Raw genomic sequence first — 17,093 nt, forward strand, 5'->3', positions numbered from 1 at the left:
TTTCCCTTACCATCCCTTCGGGACTCCTCACTCGTCACAAGGTCATTTCGCCTTTGAGGAAAACGTTGTGGGTATCCTCTTCTCTTAAACTCTTGACCCCTTGTTGGGTATTCTTGATTGTGCTCCTTGCGATGGGACTCCCGACGGTCATTCTTTGCCTCAACAGCCTTCCTCACACATTCTTCAGCAATACGGCTCTTGTTCACAAGTTCAGAGAAGACCCTAATCTCCATCGGTCCAACGGAGCTTAGGATTTCACTTCGAAGTCCTCCCTCATACTTAATGCATTTCCATTCCTCGAAGTCTCCCGGAGCTCCCTGACACATGCAGGAAAACCTAAATAGCTCCTCAAATTTGTCTGTATACTCAGATACGGACATAGCACCTTGCTCCAACTGTAGTAACTCCAATTCCTTGGCTGTTCTGGCGGAATTCGGAAAGTACTTCTTATAGAATTCCACTTGGAAGGCATCCCAAGTGATAGGATCATTCCCCTGTTGCAGGAGACGTCGAGCCCCTTGCCACCAATGCGATGCTTCCCCTTTGAGCAGATAGGTAGCAAATTCAACACGCTGCTCTTCAGGCACCAACTGCGCTTGCAGCGCTCGCTCCATGGCCTGAAACCAAGTATCAGCTTCAGTCGGATTGGTGGTCCCCTTGAACTTAGGTGGATTAACCTTTAAGAAAGTTGCCAGTGTCATCGGGCCCTGAGCTTCCCTTCCGCCATTGTCATTATTGTTTATCTGTTGCCCAAGAGCCTCCGCAGTGGCTTGCATAGCAGCAGCCATATTCTCCAACGCCGCCATAAGGTTTACCGGGTTATTCGGGTTGACTTCCGGTTCCTGCGTACTAGTACGATCTCTCTCACGTCCCTGACTGGGTCCACGAGGCGCCATCTGGTTCCTATACACACCAAACAATCGATATCAAGTTGATCAGTCTCAATATCGGAAGTATAGTGCTTCAAAGTACCAAAGGTACACTCATGGACTTCATGCTAGATGTATCAGTTAGATACCCTAACTAGCACAGGCACAGACTCAGAGTATGCATTGAAGCATAAGCAGTTCCATCCCTCAGGCTCACGAGGACGAACTGCTCTGATACCATAATGTAACACCCTAATATTCAAATCCTTATGCTCGAGTCATAAGTCAATGATATTACGGTGGTACGACTCTCAGGTGGATTTTTAATATATAGATATAGGTAATTTCGAAAAGAGTATTAATCAAGAAGCCTGAAAAGAGTAGAAATAAAATCGCAAAGACGTATCACTCACGTTTCGACAACGAAAAGATAAAACGTGAAGCCGAAAGCGATATACGGACAAGGCATAAAGGAGATTAAGAGATAGATAACAGATAGATATATATAACATAAGTAAATAGCCACTAGTCGCGACCCGCGAAGTTTAGGCCGGCTAGGGTACAATATGAAAGTAGTTGACAACAGTACATCCTAATCTCTCCCAAAGGAAACATAAGAGCCTCTATAGGCAAGTTCCAAAAGAATTCAACACATAATATAATATCTTCAAAACAAAGGTGGAGAGATTCTAAGCAAAACTCAATGTAGAGAAAATAAAGATCTTCGCCGGCTCTCAGACGAACCACAGCTCACTTCTGAGCACCTGGACCTGTATCTGAAAAACAAGAGATATATACGGAATGAGAACTCCGGGCCCATGGGTTCCCAGTACGGTAAAAGTGCCAAATAAATACAATGCACTGCAATAAAAACTCACTAAGCATCCTAAACTCCTTTTCACCAAATATCCAGCCTAGATTCTCGCTAATCCATAAATAGGCATCTGTCGTACGGGGATACTAAATCTAGTTCATATTACACATGTTTCCCAACTCACTGATTCTTCCACAAATCAGACTCAGAATCATAAGCAAAACCATCACCAGTTGTTCTGCCTCAGCAACTCTATATCAATACATCATACCCTCGCCTGGAGCTAGTGAAATCACATCACTGCGTCTACCCAGGGGGCTCAAATGATCTCATTCAAAAATCATCATCATTATGCAATCGCATTATCAATTCATCTCATCAAGAACAGCCCCCAACATCCACCAACACCATCATGAGGGATCTCTCAGTTGTACAAACACAAGCAATACAGACAAGTAATACACAAATAAGGTACAAGTAGAACAAGTAGCATGTAATCAGGTAACATAGTATATATGATATAGAAATCCAAAAAAATAGGCAAACCCAAACAATTCAAACATATGCAAATGATGTATGCCTGCCCTATGGCTGATGATATCATCTGTCGGTTATATAGCCAACCCGACACGTCCTGGTAGCTAACCATGGACAGAAACACCCCTCGCGGAGCAAGTAGGTTTGAGCTACCACCCCCTTGCTACTACCCGCTCAGCCCAGAGCCAGTGGAACAACCACTACTGCGGCTACTACCCAGGCGGTGTTTAACAGCTCAGCCTGGAGCCAGTGGAACAACCACTACTGCGGCTACTACCCAGGCGTCACAATCTCTGACCTGGAGCAAGTGGGACAAACCACAACCCTTGCTACTGCCCAGGTATCTCAAGCATTAACCCGGAGCAAGCGGGACGAACCACAACCCTTGCTACTGCCCAGGTATCTCAAGCACTAACCCGGAGCAAGCGGGACGAACCACAACCCTTGCTACTGCCCAGGTATCTCAAGCATATATTCATTCAATCTCAATTCATATTATCAATCCTCATTGTTATCAAATTTCAAACATTAACCTGGAGCAAGTGGGACAAACCCCAACCCTTACTACTACCCAGGTATCACAAATACATTCATTCAAAACTCCATAATTAAACCCATTTATCATAAACATCCTTTTCCGTCTCACACCTGGAGCAAGTGGACTAGCCACTGCTACTACCCAGGGAAACTCGCATCTCAGATAGTGGAAGTGCAAATCACAATTATCAATAATTCAGCATAAACATGCATGAATTCTCATCCATGGATCAACATCCATATCAGCCATCCGGCTCACGGTTAAATCCATAACCAGCCAATATTCATAGCATACACAGCTATTCCGGCTCACAGTTCAATCCAGAACCAGCCAATTCATAAACAATTACGGCCCTTCGGCCAATGGCATAACAAGCACTTCCACCACCATCCTCCACATCTCACATAATCATCAATGATCCTCATTGATTATTCATTTTTCCCTTGCTTCACTCGCAAGTTACCTCATTCACTAGCCCTTTTCTAATAGCTAGGCATATCATAATGATTTAGGATATAAGTGGTGAGATCGGAGGCTTAGAAGTATGAGATTTGGCTTTTAAAACTCAAATATCAACTTTGGCATGAAAACAATGCCACGCGTACGCGTACTCCACGCGCACGTGTGGATGTCCTTAAAAACTCATCGACGCGCAAGCGTCATGCACGCTAACGCGTGGATTAAAAATTTGCCAAATCGACGCGCACGCGTCAACCACGCGTACGCGTGGATACTCTCGTGCCCCAGGCACAAAGCTGGTACAGTTCTGGCACAACTCTCTGGAAAATGGCTGGGCATTGGGTGCAGCACTATCGGCGCGCCCGCGCACATCACGCGCACGCGTGGATGGCGTTTTCTGGAAGATCGGCGCGTACGCGCCAAGTGCGCATACGCGCAAGGGGTTATTCTGCTAAAAATTTTCTAAGTTAAAAACTGCAGAATTCATAGCTTCAACCCCCAATCTTCCGACGGGCATAACTTCCTCATTTTATATCGTTTTTCACCCATTCTTCGAACGGCATGGACATCCCGGATCCAATTTCATTTATAAACAGATTTGGCACAAAACAAAGATCCGTAGTCCAAGTTATGTCCCGTCAAAGTATGCCCAAAACCATATTTCCATATAAAACTACAAAGTGCCATTTTCAAAACAAGCCATTTTCAACTCTTTTCAAAATCAACCAAAACATGCCAATTTCAACCCTTTTTGAAACCAGTCAAAATATACCAAAATCAACATCAAGCCTCCTCAACTCATACATTAACACCTTACCACAATTCACAAAACCGCCATATAACCATCTTTACCCATTTCAAGCAAATGGCTAAATTACAAACATAATAACATGTCATACATCCTTCCTCATCTCAATTTCCAACAATACTATTTCCAATCAACCATCATTATACATAATCAATATCATAATCACTATCACGTGGTTTCACCCACAAATCAACCTTAATCATTCCTCAAGCATATATCACAATATATATACCTCTCATGCATCACCACCATCAAGACATCAATAATCATAATCACATATATGACCACATAATATTTCTCAACCCAAAACCAAACATACTTCATCTACATAATTTCACCCTTTAACTCCTCAACCCTCATTATTCAATAACCAACCCAATCATTCATATATTCATTATATGAAATTCATCCAATCACTTGTGTCATCATACAATGCACACATCAACTTACCTTCCTTACCTCTTTCCGGCCTCCGGCCCAAAATATACGGCCTCCGGCCCAATTTCACAATTTAAATGCATAAATCACAAATCAATACTCATTACCCAAAACATCAAATTTTCAATACACCAAGCATACAAGGCCACACAATTCTCAACCCAATCATTAATTCACATTACATACCAACTATGCATATTAGCACCAACCATTTACACAATCCAAACTTAATCCTAGGGGCATCTAGCCTAGGAATTCTCATCACACCACACGGTACTTAAATGAAACTTAAACCGTACCTCTTGTAGCCAAATCAATTGAGCCTCTTCTATGGAAGTCTCCACCAACCCTTAGCTCCAAGCCTCACCAAAGCTCCACAAGCAATACCAACCTCCCAATTGTGCATCAAAATCACCAAATACACTCAGCCCATATGAAGTAGGGATAGAACTCACTTAGAATCCATGTTGGAGTATCCCTAAACACCCAAAATCACAAGATTTCAATACTAACTTTCCAAAAACGTGTAACAGTGGGGAAATTCGAAAACTGGGCAGAGATGAATGGAATACTCACCACAAAACTTAGATAGAATTGTAGAGGATGAGAAGAGCGACGCGTGACCGCAAACGGCTCGTCAATCGGAGCTCCGTAGCTCAAGTTATGGTGATTTGAAGATCAAGGAGAGTTAGGTTTCCTCTCTTCTCTTCTCTCTTCTCAAATCAGCGCCCCACACTCCTCTTTTAGGGTAAAAATGAGCTGAAATGCTCATAACTAATGTTTATATATGTTGGGTCTTGGGCCCACTTAGGCCCAGTTCACTTATTTTTGTCCGTTGGCCTAATTTTGGACCAAAACCTCTAAGATTAGCGCTTTAAATCGCACTTCAAATATTTCTACCTCCCCTAATTATAATTCCTCATTTCTTAATCTTATTTACTCATAATCAATTTTCTCAGCTGCAGTACCAGACAGGTCTCAGCCAGTACTGCCGGTCAAAATTCCACTGCGCGCTTTTACGCAGAAAACTATGTCTTCCGACTCGAAAAAACTCACTGAATCCAAATATCATATTTAAATCATCAAATTCCAATGGCCAAATCTTCCAAACATATTCGCTCCTACTTAACTCATCATTTAATTAATTTCGGTTAGACCGGGTATTACAGATCTAGAATCAATTTCAATTTCTATATTCTTAAAACCCAAATCCCAAGTAGTTTTTAAGCCGTGGTGTACACCCCAAAGTTTTGCTTGGTAAGCTGTACAGTGCCCCAGATTAACTGCAAAATCTGCAACCCATCTCCAGTCACTATTCCTCAATGCTCCTCCACATCCCGCTATTCTAGGATTCTCCAATGAGCTTCCATCTATGTTGATTTTGATACATCCCTTCATTGGTGGTGTCCAAGACATGTACCTCTCAATTCTGTTCCCCTTAGCTTTATCAAATTCTCCTTTTTAAAAGCTTGGGAGATTTCAGAGACATATGAGTGAATTATTCTTTCTGCGTAGTTAGGTCTTCGGAAGGGAGAGTTGAAAATTTCTTTGTTTCGCCACCGCCACATCCACCAGCAAGTCACCATGAAATGGTAATCCAGTTTTTGTTGGGGTTACTGCTCAGATTAGATGTAAGGTTTCATCTCAACCATGCATTGAAGGGAGCTCTGAAAAAACTTTGAAGCTGTCTTGGGTTTATTAATCGAGTCCATATGCGTGAAGCGGCTGGGCAATCTCTAAGAACGTGAATTATGTTTTCTGTCACTCCTTCGCATCGATGGCAGCTGTCACAAGTTCCCAGCAATCTTCTTTTTCTAGCCAATGTCATTACCCTGGAATGTGAGGTAAGCCACATAAAAATTTTGATTTTTTGAGGTCCTTTCCATCCCCATATTATTTCCCATGTGTGATCTTGAGTGATTGTATGTTGCACCAACATGTTACATGTGCTTGTGATTGAGAATTCTCTTGAATTTGTAAAGTTCCACATGATTTTGTCCTCTCCCAACTTTCCAAAGGGGGGGCATGATTGCTGTAATTTTTTTGATAATTTCCTCTGATAAATGACTTTGTAGCCACTAAAAATTCCATTCACTCGTTTCATTAGAGATTTCTGAAACTGTTATTTTTTGCTGGTCTTCATTTATAAGACTGAGGCTATAATTCATTAAAGTATTAATTCCCTTAACCCAATTATCCTTCCAAACTCTAGCTAATCTTCCATTCCCTATAGCATAGGAAATATTTTGATAGAAGATGTCCCCTATTTTTGCAAAGTTTCTCCAAAGAGCGGAATCTGATTTTTTACTGCTGATGTTTTGTTTGAGGTTAAGCTCCCTGCCATATTTACTAATGAGAACTCTATCCCAGAGAGCTTCTTGCTCTATAACAATTCTCCACAGGATCTTAACCAGAAATGCTTCATTCATCTTGGATAGATCTTTGAATCTCAATTCTTTAAGCCTCTTTGGTTGACAAATGAGTTTCCAGCTAACAGCATGAATCTTCCTATTGTCTGTGTTCTCCCCCCATATGAATTTTCTTTGAATCTTTTCCACCTCTTGGCAGATTCCTTTAGGGATTTGAGTATGCATCATGTCTAAATTTAATGTAGGGCTAATGACTGAGTGGGCTAGGGTAATTCTTCTCGCAAGGAAGAGATAATTTGTTTTCCATCCTCTTAGTTTCGCTTTAATTCTATCAATGGTTCCCTTGAAATTTTCTTTTTTTTTTTCTGATGTTGCTCAATATGGCTCCCATGTACCTTCCCAGATGTGGCATTTTCTTGAAATCGCTACTGTTGAGGATTCTGTCCCTTTCATTCTGATCCATGTTCTTAGAGAAAACAATTGATGTTTTTTCAGCATTTATCTTCAGACTTGATACTTCACCAAATTTATTAAGGATTTTCATAATTTTTTCCATTTGCTCCTCCTTAGCTTCTGCAAACAGCAGTAAGTCATCAGCGAAAAGGAGGTGAGATATGCTGGGCCCATCTCTACCTGCTTTCATAGGTATCCAGTTTTCCCTCATCACTTCTTCTTCTATTATTTGTGAGAGCATGTCCATAGTGATCACAAACAGATAAGGTGATAAAGGATCTCATTGTCTTATCCCTCTGGAGGATTCAAAAGCTTCTATTTTGCTACCATTCCAAATGATTTTGTATGTTATTGTGCTTACACACGCTAATATAATTTGGCAAAAATTATTGCTCACTCCAAATTCCTTCAGACAAGCATTGATGAAATTCCAATTTAGGCGATCATAAGCCTTTTTAAATCAATTTTAATTGCCATGAATTTTTTCCCTTTCATTTTCTTCATGTCAAGCATCATTTCCTTTGAAATTATAATGTTATCATGTATGATTCTTTCTGGCATGAAACTGGACTGATTAGGGGTTATCCAATCAGCTAGCACTGGTTTGAGTCTAGCAACTAAGATTTTGGAAACACATTTATAAATGACATTGCATAAGGCTATGGGCCGAAATTGGGTTATAAATTTTGGTTGCTTGGTCTTAGGTATAAAGGCAATGAGGGTTTGGTTTGATTATTTGATTGCTTGGAATTCGGTCCACCAGCTTCTGTGCCAAATTCCCTGCCAATTTGGGCGTTGATCTCCTAGTAAGGGCTTCCTCACTGGAGTTCAATGCCAGCTTCTGTGCCAGCTTGGGCGTTGAACGCCAGTGAGTTCTTCCTCACTTGCGTTCAATGCCATCTCAATTTCTCCAGATTTGACCTCATCCTCAATGTGATGGCCTTGCACTCTTCTCTTGAATTTACTTCAGTGTTACTAGGAAGAGTGTCAGGAGGAGTCTCAGAAATTCTTTTGCTCAATTGACCAACTTGTACCTCCAAATTTTTTATGAAGGACCTTGTTTCAGTTATGAAACTATGAGTGGTCTTAGAGAGGTTGGAGACTATAGTGACTAAGTCAGAAAGGCTCTGCTTAGGAGTCTCCATATTCCCTTGAGAAGATGGGAGTGGTGGCCTGTTGTTGAACCTATTCTGGGTTCTTCCACCTTGATTATTATTGAAGCCTTGCTTAGGCTTCTGTTGATCCTTCCATAAAAGGTTAGGATGATTCCTCCATGAGAGATTATAAGTGTTTCCATAGGGTTCTCTATGTAATTCACCTTTTCTATGGTGGGTTGGTCAGGATCATAAGCTTCTACTTCAGAGGAAGCTTCTTGAGTGCTACCAGTTGTAGCTTGCATTCCAGTCAAATGCTGAGAGATCATATTGACCTGTTGGTTCAAGACATCTTGTTCTGAGCTAATATGGCATTTAGAGTGTATACTTCAAGAACTCCTTTCTTCTGAGATACCCCATTATTCACAGGGTTTCTCTCAAAAGTGTATATGAATTGGTTATTTGCAACCATCTTAATAAGTTCTCGTGCTTCTGCATGCGTTTTCTTCAAGTGGAGTGATCCACCAGTAGAACTATCCAATGATATTTTGGACATCTCAGAAAGACCATCATAGAAGATACCTAGGATAGACCATTCTAAGAGCATGTCAGGAGGACATCTCCTGATCAGTTGCTTGTATCTTTCCCAAGCTTCATAGAGGGATTCACCTTCTTTATGTCTGAAGGTTTGAACTTTTACTCTAATTTTACTCATCCTTTGAGGAGGAAAGAACTTGGCCAAGAAAGCATTGACCAGCTTCTTCCAAGAGTCTAGGCTTTCTTTAGGTTGAGAGTTCAACCATATCCTAGATCTGTTTCTAACAGCAAAGGAAAAGAGCATACGTCTGTAGACCTCAGGATTCACTCCATTGGTTTTAACAGTCTCACAAATTTACAAGAATTTCGTCAGGAATTGGTGTGGATCTTCTAGTGGAATTCCATGAAACTTGCAATTCTATTACAGAAGAGAGACTAACTGAGACTTAAGCTCAAAGTTATTTGCTCCAATGGCAGGTATATAGATGCTTCTACCATAGAAGTCAGAGGTAGGTATGGTGTAGTCACCAAGAACCTTTCTTGCCTCTCCTTCGTGATTAGGCTCGGCTGCCATGACTTTAGCTTCTTGTTTGAAATTTTCTGAGAGATTTCTTCCAGAGTGTTGTACTTTAGCTTGTTGTAAACACCTCTTTAAAGTTTTCTCAGGCTCATGATCAGGTTTAAAGAGAGGCTCTTTATCTCTGTTCCTGGTCATAAACAAGAAAAATAAAACAAGAAAGAAGAAGAATGTGAGCTCTATGTTCAAGAAAAGAGGGCTCCTTGTGAAATGTGAGGAAGAGAAGAAAAGAAGAATATAAATAGAAGAAGAGAGAAGAAGAATTCGAAAATTAAAAAGTAAAAAGAGAAACAAGAATTAAAATAGTTTTGTTTTTTATTTCTTTTATTTATTGAATTCGAAAATAAAAATTAATTAACTAAAAAGATTTGAAAATTAAATAATGAATTTTCGAAAAAGAAGAGAGAGAAATAGAGAAGATATTTTCGAAAATTAGAATAGAGAAGAATTAGTTAGGAAGTTTTGAAAAAGAAAGAAGAGAAAACAAGTAACTAATTAAGAAAAGATTTGAAAACAAGATAAGATAGAAGATTAGAAAAGATTTGAATTTAAAATTTAAGTTAGAAAAGATAAGATAGAAGTTGAAAAGATTTGATTTTAAAATTTGAAATCAGAAAAGATAAGATAAGAATTTAAAAAGATTTAAAAAGGATAAGATTTGAAATTGATTTTTGAAAAAGATTTGATTTTGAAATTTTAAATTTTAAATTTTGAAAACTAAGTTTTAAAATTTGAATTTGAAATAAGATAACATAAGATTTTTGAATTTTAAAGAAAGATAGAAAGATAAGATAGTAAAAGTTTCAAATTGAAAAGAAGATAAGTTAAGTAAGAAAGATAAAATAAGGAAGTTAAGAAAAGATAAGTTTTAAAAAGATTTGAGATCAAAATACAAAAGATAAGTATTTAATTTAAAAAGATTTGAAATTTAAATTTTAAAAGAACGATAAGATAAGAAAGAGTCAAATTTTAAAGAAAAGATTTTAAAAGGTATGATTTTAAAATTTAAATCTTGACTTGACTAATAAGAAAATACCTAATTTAAAAATTTTTGAAATCAAATGGGTAAGATTTTCGAAAATTATTGCAAGATAAGAAAAGATATTTAATTTTTTTTGAATTTAATGAAAAAAGAGAAAAATAACAAAAAGACACCAAACTTAAAATTTTAAGAACTAAGACACTTAGAATTCAAAAATTGCAAAGAAAAACACAAAAAGACACCAAATTTAAAAATTTTAAGATCAAAACAAGAAGAAAAACAGGAACACTTTGAAGATCAAGAAGAACACCAAGAACAAAACTCAAAGAATTAAAAGAAAATAAGAACATGCAAAGGACACCAAACTTAAAAAATTTTGAAAACCAAAGATACTAATTTCAAAAATTTTAAAAGAAAAGACACAAGAAGATACCAAACTTAAAGATCGACTCAAGATTCAAACAAAGACACTATTTTTAAAAATTTTTAGAAAACAGACTCAAGAAATTTGAATAGACTCAAACATGAACAAGAACAAAGACTCAAATAAAAGATCAAGATTAATAAAGAAAAGAAAAGATTTTTGAAAATTTTTTTTATTTTATTTCAAAAAAAGAAGAAGAAAATAAAAGACTCTAACAAAATTAAAAAAAAATACCTAATCTAAGCAACAAGACAATCCGTTAGTTGTCCAAACTCGAACAATCTCCGGCAACGGTACCAAAAACTTAGTGCACGGAATTACACTTCGCACAACTGAACCAGCAAGTGCACTGGGTCGTCCAAGTAATACCTGAGTGAGTCAGGGTCCATCCCATGAGGTTTGTGATTTAAAGCAAGCTATGGTTATCTTTAGATCTTAGTCAGGCAGATAGAAAAGTTGTTTGTTTGATTAAAGTGCACAAAAGGAAAATAAAGAAAACGTTACTCAGTTGATGGTGAATGCAATGATATGAAGATGGTTAAGGCTTGGAGATTCTTTGTTCTTCTGGATCAATTCAGTTTCACTGTCTACTCCAACTGTGAATGATTTCTTCTATGGCAGGCTGTATGTGATCAAAGCCTTTCTTGAGAGGTCACCAATTCTCCTCCAGAGCTGAACACCAGGGTTAGTGCGCATCCAGTCTGATTGAGGGTGAAGCTCCTGCAGTCTATTCCCCTTAGTGATCCTACTTAAAATGCCACAGACAAGGGCGAATCTTTTGCATCAGAGAATGCTACGCGTTTAGTTCTAGTCTCTACTACAAAGACTCTAATCTCCCCATACCTCGGCTGAACTGGTGTCTCGAGAAATCCCCAACGAAGTCGTGGATTAGCCGTCTAAGAGATGTATAATCAAGCTAGTGGTTCATCATTGTCCGATGAAAGACTCACTCTGAACCTTGTGCCGGTTCAACGCATTCATAAGGATGAAGAATGGAGATACATCTTAGAATAGAGAATCAAACACGGATTGAAGATAGAACAGTATTACTTTTATTAATCCATAAAACTCAGTAGAGCTCCTCCCTTCAACTTAGGAGGTTTAGAGACTCATGCTGATAGAAAATACAATGTAAAACGTGTAAAGTATTTGATGATCTAGTGTAGAAGGTCCTAAACAAGGTTGATCTTCTCCTATATATACTAATCTGCTAACTAAGGATTACAGAAATACGATAGGCTTAGGTTTGTAGTGCGAAAATCCACTTCCGGGTCTCCCTTGGTGAGTGTTTAGGCTGATCTTTAGTGTCTCCCACATGCTAGGATGCTCCTTGGGCGTTGAACGCTGGCTAGGGACACCTTTATGGGCGTTGGACGCCTGGACTGAGGTAGATGGCTGGCATTGAACGCTGGTTTTGAGCTTTCAATTCTGAAGAAAAGTATGAACTATTATACATTGCTGAAAAGCTCTGGATGTTAACTTTCCATAGCCGTTGAGAACGCTCCATTTGGACTTCTATAGCTCCAGAAAGAATCCTTTCAGTACACGGAGATCAGATCCTGACAGCATCTGCAGGGCTTTCTCTGCCTCTAAAATAAACTTTTGCTCCAGCTCCTCAATTTCAGCCAGAAAATAACTGAATTTAGATAAAAACACATAAACAAAAAGTAGAATCCAAAAATGTAAATTTTACACTAAAACCTATGAAAACTTAATAAAACTTAAACAAAACATGCTAAAAACTATATGAAAATGATGACAAAAAGCGTATAAAATATCCGCTCATCACACCTGTCACAAATTCATTGGAATTAGGGTGAGTCTTCTACATAATCTCAAAACGGAAAGGCTTATCCTTGGTCTCAGGTATTGAAGGATTTAAGATTGCCAAGAGAGGGTGATGGTCAGAGTTTACTCTAGGTAGGACTTCTACCCGAGCATTTATGAATTCTCTTCTCCATTCTGCATTGGCAAGTCCTCTATCAAGTCTTTTAAACACTCTATCCATGCCTACACGTTGTTCTCCTTTCCAGGCATACTTAGACCCCATATAGCCTAGGTCCATGAGCTTACAATTGTTAATTCTTTCTCTAAATCTTTGACATGTTTGTTGATCAATTTTTGCACCACCCTTTTTTTCCCCTTCTTCCATAATTTCATTAAAATCACCAATACTCATCCAGGCATATGTTGTATTATTTGCTATTCTCTTCAAGTTTTTCCATAAAACTCTTTTAATTCCTTCTTAGGGACTTGCGTAAACAACAGTGAGATACTAGCTTTTGTTATTTTGATTCTTGACTTCCATATGCACATATTGATGATGCGACTCTAGAATGTTAATAGTAATAGAGGGCATGTCCCAAAGCACCCATATCCCACCAACAAAACCATGATCCTCCTCTAGAAAAGCAAAATTACAATTTAGAGCTTTAAAACCTCTTTAGCTCTCTCCCCACTGCATTTTGTTTTATATAAAAGAGTGATATTTGGCCTTGATTGTCTCTTAAGCTCTTTAAGGGTGTGAATTGTCGCTTGATTTGCAACCCTTTTAATATTCCAGGCTAAAATAATCATCTTAAATAAGATAAAATAAAGACTATGGTAACTGATCAGATCAAAAGTAAAACTAACTTTGCATATTCTCCTCTGCAGGAAGGATTATCGCACCTTGCTCCACTTTGACTTCCATCATTTTCTCATATTGCGCCATGGCTTCCACCATCTCACTAGTCTGCACTGAGTCAAAAGCAGAAGTTATGTGATCAGGTGGGTCTTCCAAGTTTGATTCTCCAATTCCAGTGGCTAGAATTTCCATTGAGAGAGGGGGTTGGGTTGGCTCTGCTCCATCCAGTTCTCCTGATGGTGTTGTGATTGGTCTATTTCTAACATATGAATATCACTTGGATGGGATGAATCTGGGATAGTTAGGTTCAGGGTTTGGTCTGTGTTGATTCTTCGGGTGTTTGTCCGAGTTATATTGCGTTCTTGGACAAGGATTTTGATGAGCGGATAATTTGTATGCTTTTTGGCATTGTTTTTAGTATGTTTTCAGTATCTTTTAGTTAGTTTTTAGTATATTTTTATTAGTTTTTAATTAAAATTCACTTTTCTGGACTTTACTATGAGTTTGTGTGTTTTTCTGTGATTTCAGGTATTTTCTGACTGAAATTGAGGGTCCTGAGCAAAAATCTGATCCAGAGACTGAAAAGGACTGCAGATGCTGTTGGATTCTGACCTCCCTACACTCGAAGTGGATTTTCTGGAGCTACAGAAGCCCAATTGGCACGCTCTCAACGGAATTGGAAAGTAGACATCCTGGGCTTTCCAGCAATATATAATAGTCCATACTTTGCCCAAGATTTGATGGCCCAAACCGGCGCTCAAAGTCACCTACAGAAATTCCAGCGTTAAACGCCGGAACTGGCATAAAATTTGGAGTTAAACGCCCAAACTGGCATGAAAGCTAGCGTTTAACTCCAGAAAAGGTCTCTACACGAAATTCCTTCATTGCTCAGCCCAAGCACACACCAAGTGGGCCCGGAAGTGGATTTTTCTGTCATTTACTCAATTCTGTAAACCTTAGGACACTAGTTTACTACTTATAGGATCTTTTGACATTGTATCCGTACCTTATGACCTCATAACATTTTGTACACGTTTACTTCCACAGTATGAGTCTCTAAACCCCATGGTTGGGGGTGAGGAGCTCTGCTGTGTCTTGATGGATTAATGCAATTACTACTGTTTCTTATTCAATCATGCTTGCTTCCATTCTAAGATAACACTTGTTCTTAATCCGGATGAATGTGATGATCCGTGACAATCATCATCATTCTCAACCATGAACATGTGCCTGACAACCACCTCTGTTCTATCTTAGATTGAGTAGTTATCTCTTGGGTTCTTTAATCGGAATCTTCGTGGTATAGGCAGGACCTGATGGCAGCATTCAAGAGAATCCGGAAGGTCTAAACCTTGTCTGTGGTATTCTGAGTAGGATTCAATGATTGAATGACTGTGACGTGCTTCAAACCTGTAACCTACTGGGCGTTAGTGACAGACGCAAAAGAGTGATTCTATTCCGGTAGGGGAGGGAACCAAACCGGTGATTGGCAGCACTGTGACAGAGTGCGTGCATTAGCTTTCACTGCGCGGATGGGAGGTAGCTGCTGACAACAGTGAAACCCTATACGAGCTTGCCATGGAAGGAGACTTGCGTGTTTGATGAAGAAGACAGTAGGAAAGCAGAGATTCAGAAGATGGAGCATCTCCAAACCTCAACCTATTCTCCATTACTGCAAAACAAGTAACCATTTCGTGTTCTTTTGCTTTTCACAATCAATCCTGATAATTTCTGATATCCTGACTAAGATTTACAAGATAACCATAGCTTGATTCAAGCCGACAATCTCCGTGGGATCGACCCTTGCTCACGCAAGGTATTACTTGGACGACCCAGTGCACTTGCTGGTTAGTTGTGCGGGATTGCAAAAGTGTTATTGCAATTTCGTGCACCAAGTTTTTGGCGCCGTTGCGGGGGATTGTTCGAGTTTGGACAACTGACGGTTTGTCTTGTTGCTTAGATTAGGACTGTTTTCTTTTTGTTGGCTTAGAGTCTTTTAGTTGAATCTAGTTTTACATTCTAAGTTTGGTGTCAATTGCACGCTTTTTGTTTTTCTTCTTTTAATTTTCGAATTTTTCTGGTTCTTAGTCCCTTTTTGATTCATAAAAGTTCTAAGTTTGGTGTCCTCTTTGTGTTTTTCTCTTTAAAATTTTCGAAAAAATTAGTGTTTGATTTTCTAAAATTTTAAGTTTGGTGTCTTTTTGTGTTTTTCTCTTTCCTCTTTTTAAGAATCAAATCTCTCTCATAAAAATTTTTTCAATCATATCTTCTTAATTGCTGTTTTCAAAATCTTTTTCTTTACTAATTGATTCAGTTCTCAATTTGCTTTGATCTTATTTTATTTTTAATTTTCGAATTTTATTTTATTTTTCTTTTATTTTATTTTAAATTTCTTTTTTTCGGTTACTAAAAAAAAATATAAACAAAATTTATCTCTTTGCAATTATTCTCATTTCCCTTTTGTCCATTATGGACTTAAGTGGAATTAATCAGTCCAAGAGGACTCTGGGGTCCTATGCCAACCCCAGTACAGCTGCATATGGGAGTAGCATCTGTGTACCTCCCATCAAAGCAAGCAGCTTTGAGCTAAATCCTCAACTCATTATCATAGTGCAGCAAAATTGCCAGTATTCCGGTCTTCCAGAGGAAGAACCCACTAAGTTTCTGGCACAGTTCTTACAAATTGCTGACACAATACATGATAAAGAGGTAGATCAGGATGTCTACAGACTGTTACTGTTTCCATTTGCTGTAAAAGATCAAGCAAAAAGGTGGTTGAATAACCAACCTACAGCAAGCATAAAGACATGGAAACAGTTATCAGAAAAATTCCTGAATCATTTTTACCCTCCAAAAAGGATGACACAGCTAAGGCTGGACATCCAAGGCTTTAAACAAGAGGATAATGAATCCCTTTATGATGCCTGGGAGAGGTATAGAGGTATGCTCAGAAAATGTCCCTCTGAAATGTTTTCAGAGTGGGTACAGTTAGACATTTTCTACTATGGGCTTACAGAAAAAGCTCAGATGTCTTTAGACCACTCGGCTGGTGGATCTATACACATGAGGAAGACAATTGAAGAAGCTCAAGAGCTTATAGACATTGTTGCTAGAAACCAATACTTATATTCTAGCAAGGAATTCGTTCCACAAGAAGAGGTCATGGCAGTAGTCAATGATCCTGATCCTCAAGAACAGATGAATGAGCTTAATCAACAATTGCTCCTGATGACAGAACAGTTAGCAGAATTTAAAGAAATGCTCCATGATACTAAGGTTGCTAACAAGAGCATAGAACTGCAGTTGAATCAAGCAAAACAGCAAATATCTAAACAAATAACAGAAGAATGTCAGGCAGTTCAACTGAGGAGTGGGAAAACACTGAATGCCACTGCTCAAAAGAGCAAGAAGTCAATTAAGGAACAGTTGACAGTGGATGACCAAGCCACTGTTCAAAATCCCTCTGAGGACAGTAAGAGCCCAGAGAGGAATATTATTGGCGTTCAAACGCCAGAAAGGGAAGGAAAGTTGGCATTAAACGCCCATTCCTTGCCCAGTTCTGGCGTTC

General features: G+C 38.8%; 1 non-coding gene across 1 annotated transcript; it reads left to right on the plus strand.

The window, feature by feature from the left end:
* Positions 1–8,979: 8,979 nt before the first annotated feature.
* On the plus strand, positions 8,980–9,088 carry LOC130938556 (small nucleolar RNA R71). The gene has a single exon (XR_009069718.1). It is a non-coding gene; the product is annotated as a small nucleolar RNA R71 (small nucleolar RNA).
* Positions 9,089–17,093: the final 8,005 nt, after the last annotated feature.

Source organism: Arachis stenosperma, chromosome 6 (genome assembly GCF_014773155.1).
Source record: "Arachis stenosperma cultivar V10309 chromosome 6, arast.V10309.gnm1.PFL2, whole genome shotgun sequence".
NCBI classification, from domain to species: Eukaryota; Viridiplantae; Streptophyta; class Magnoliopsida; order Fabales; family Fabaceae; genus Arachis; species Arachis stenosperma.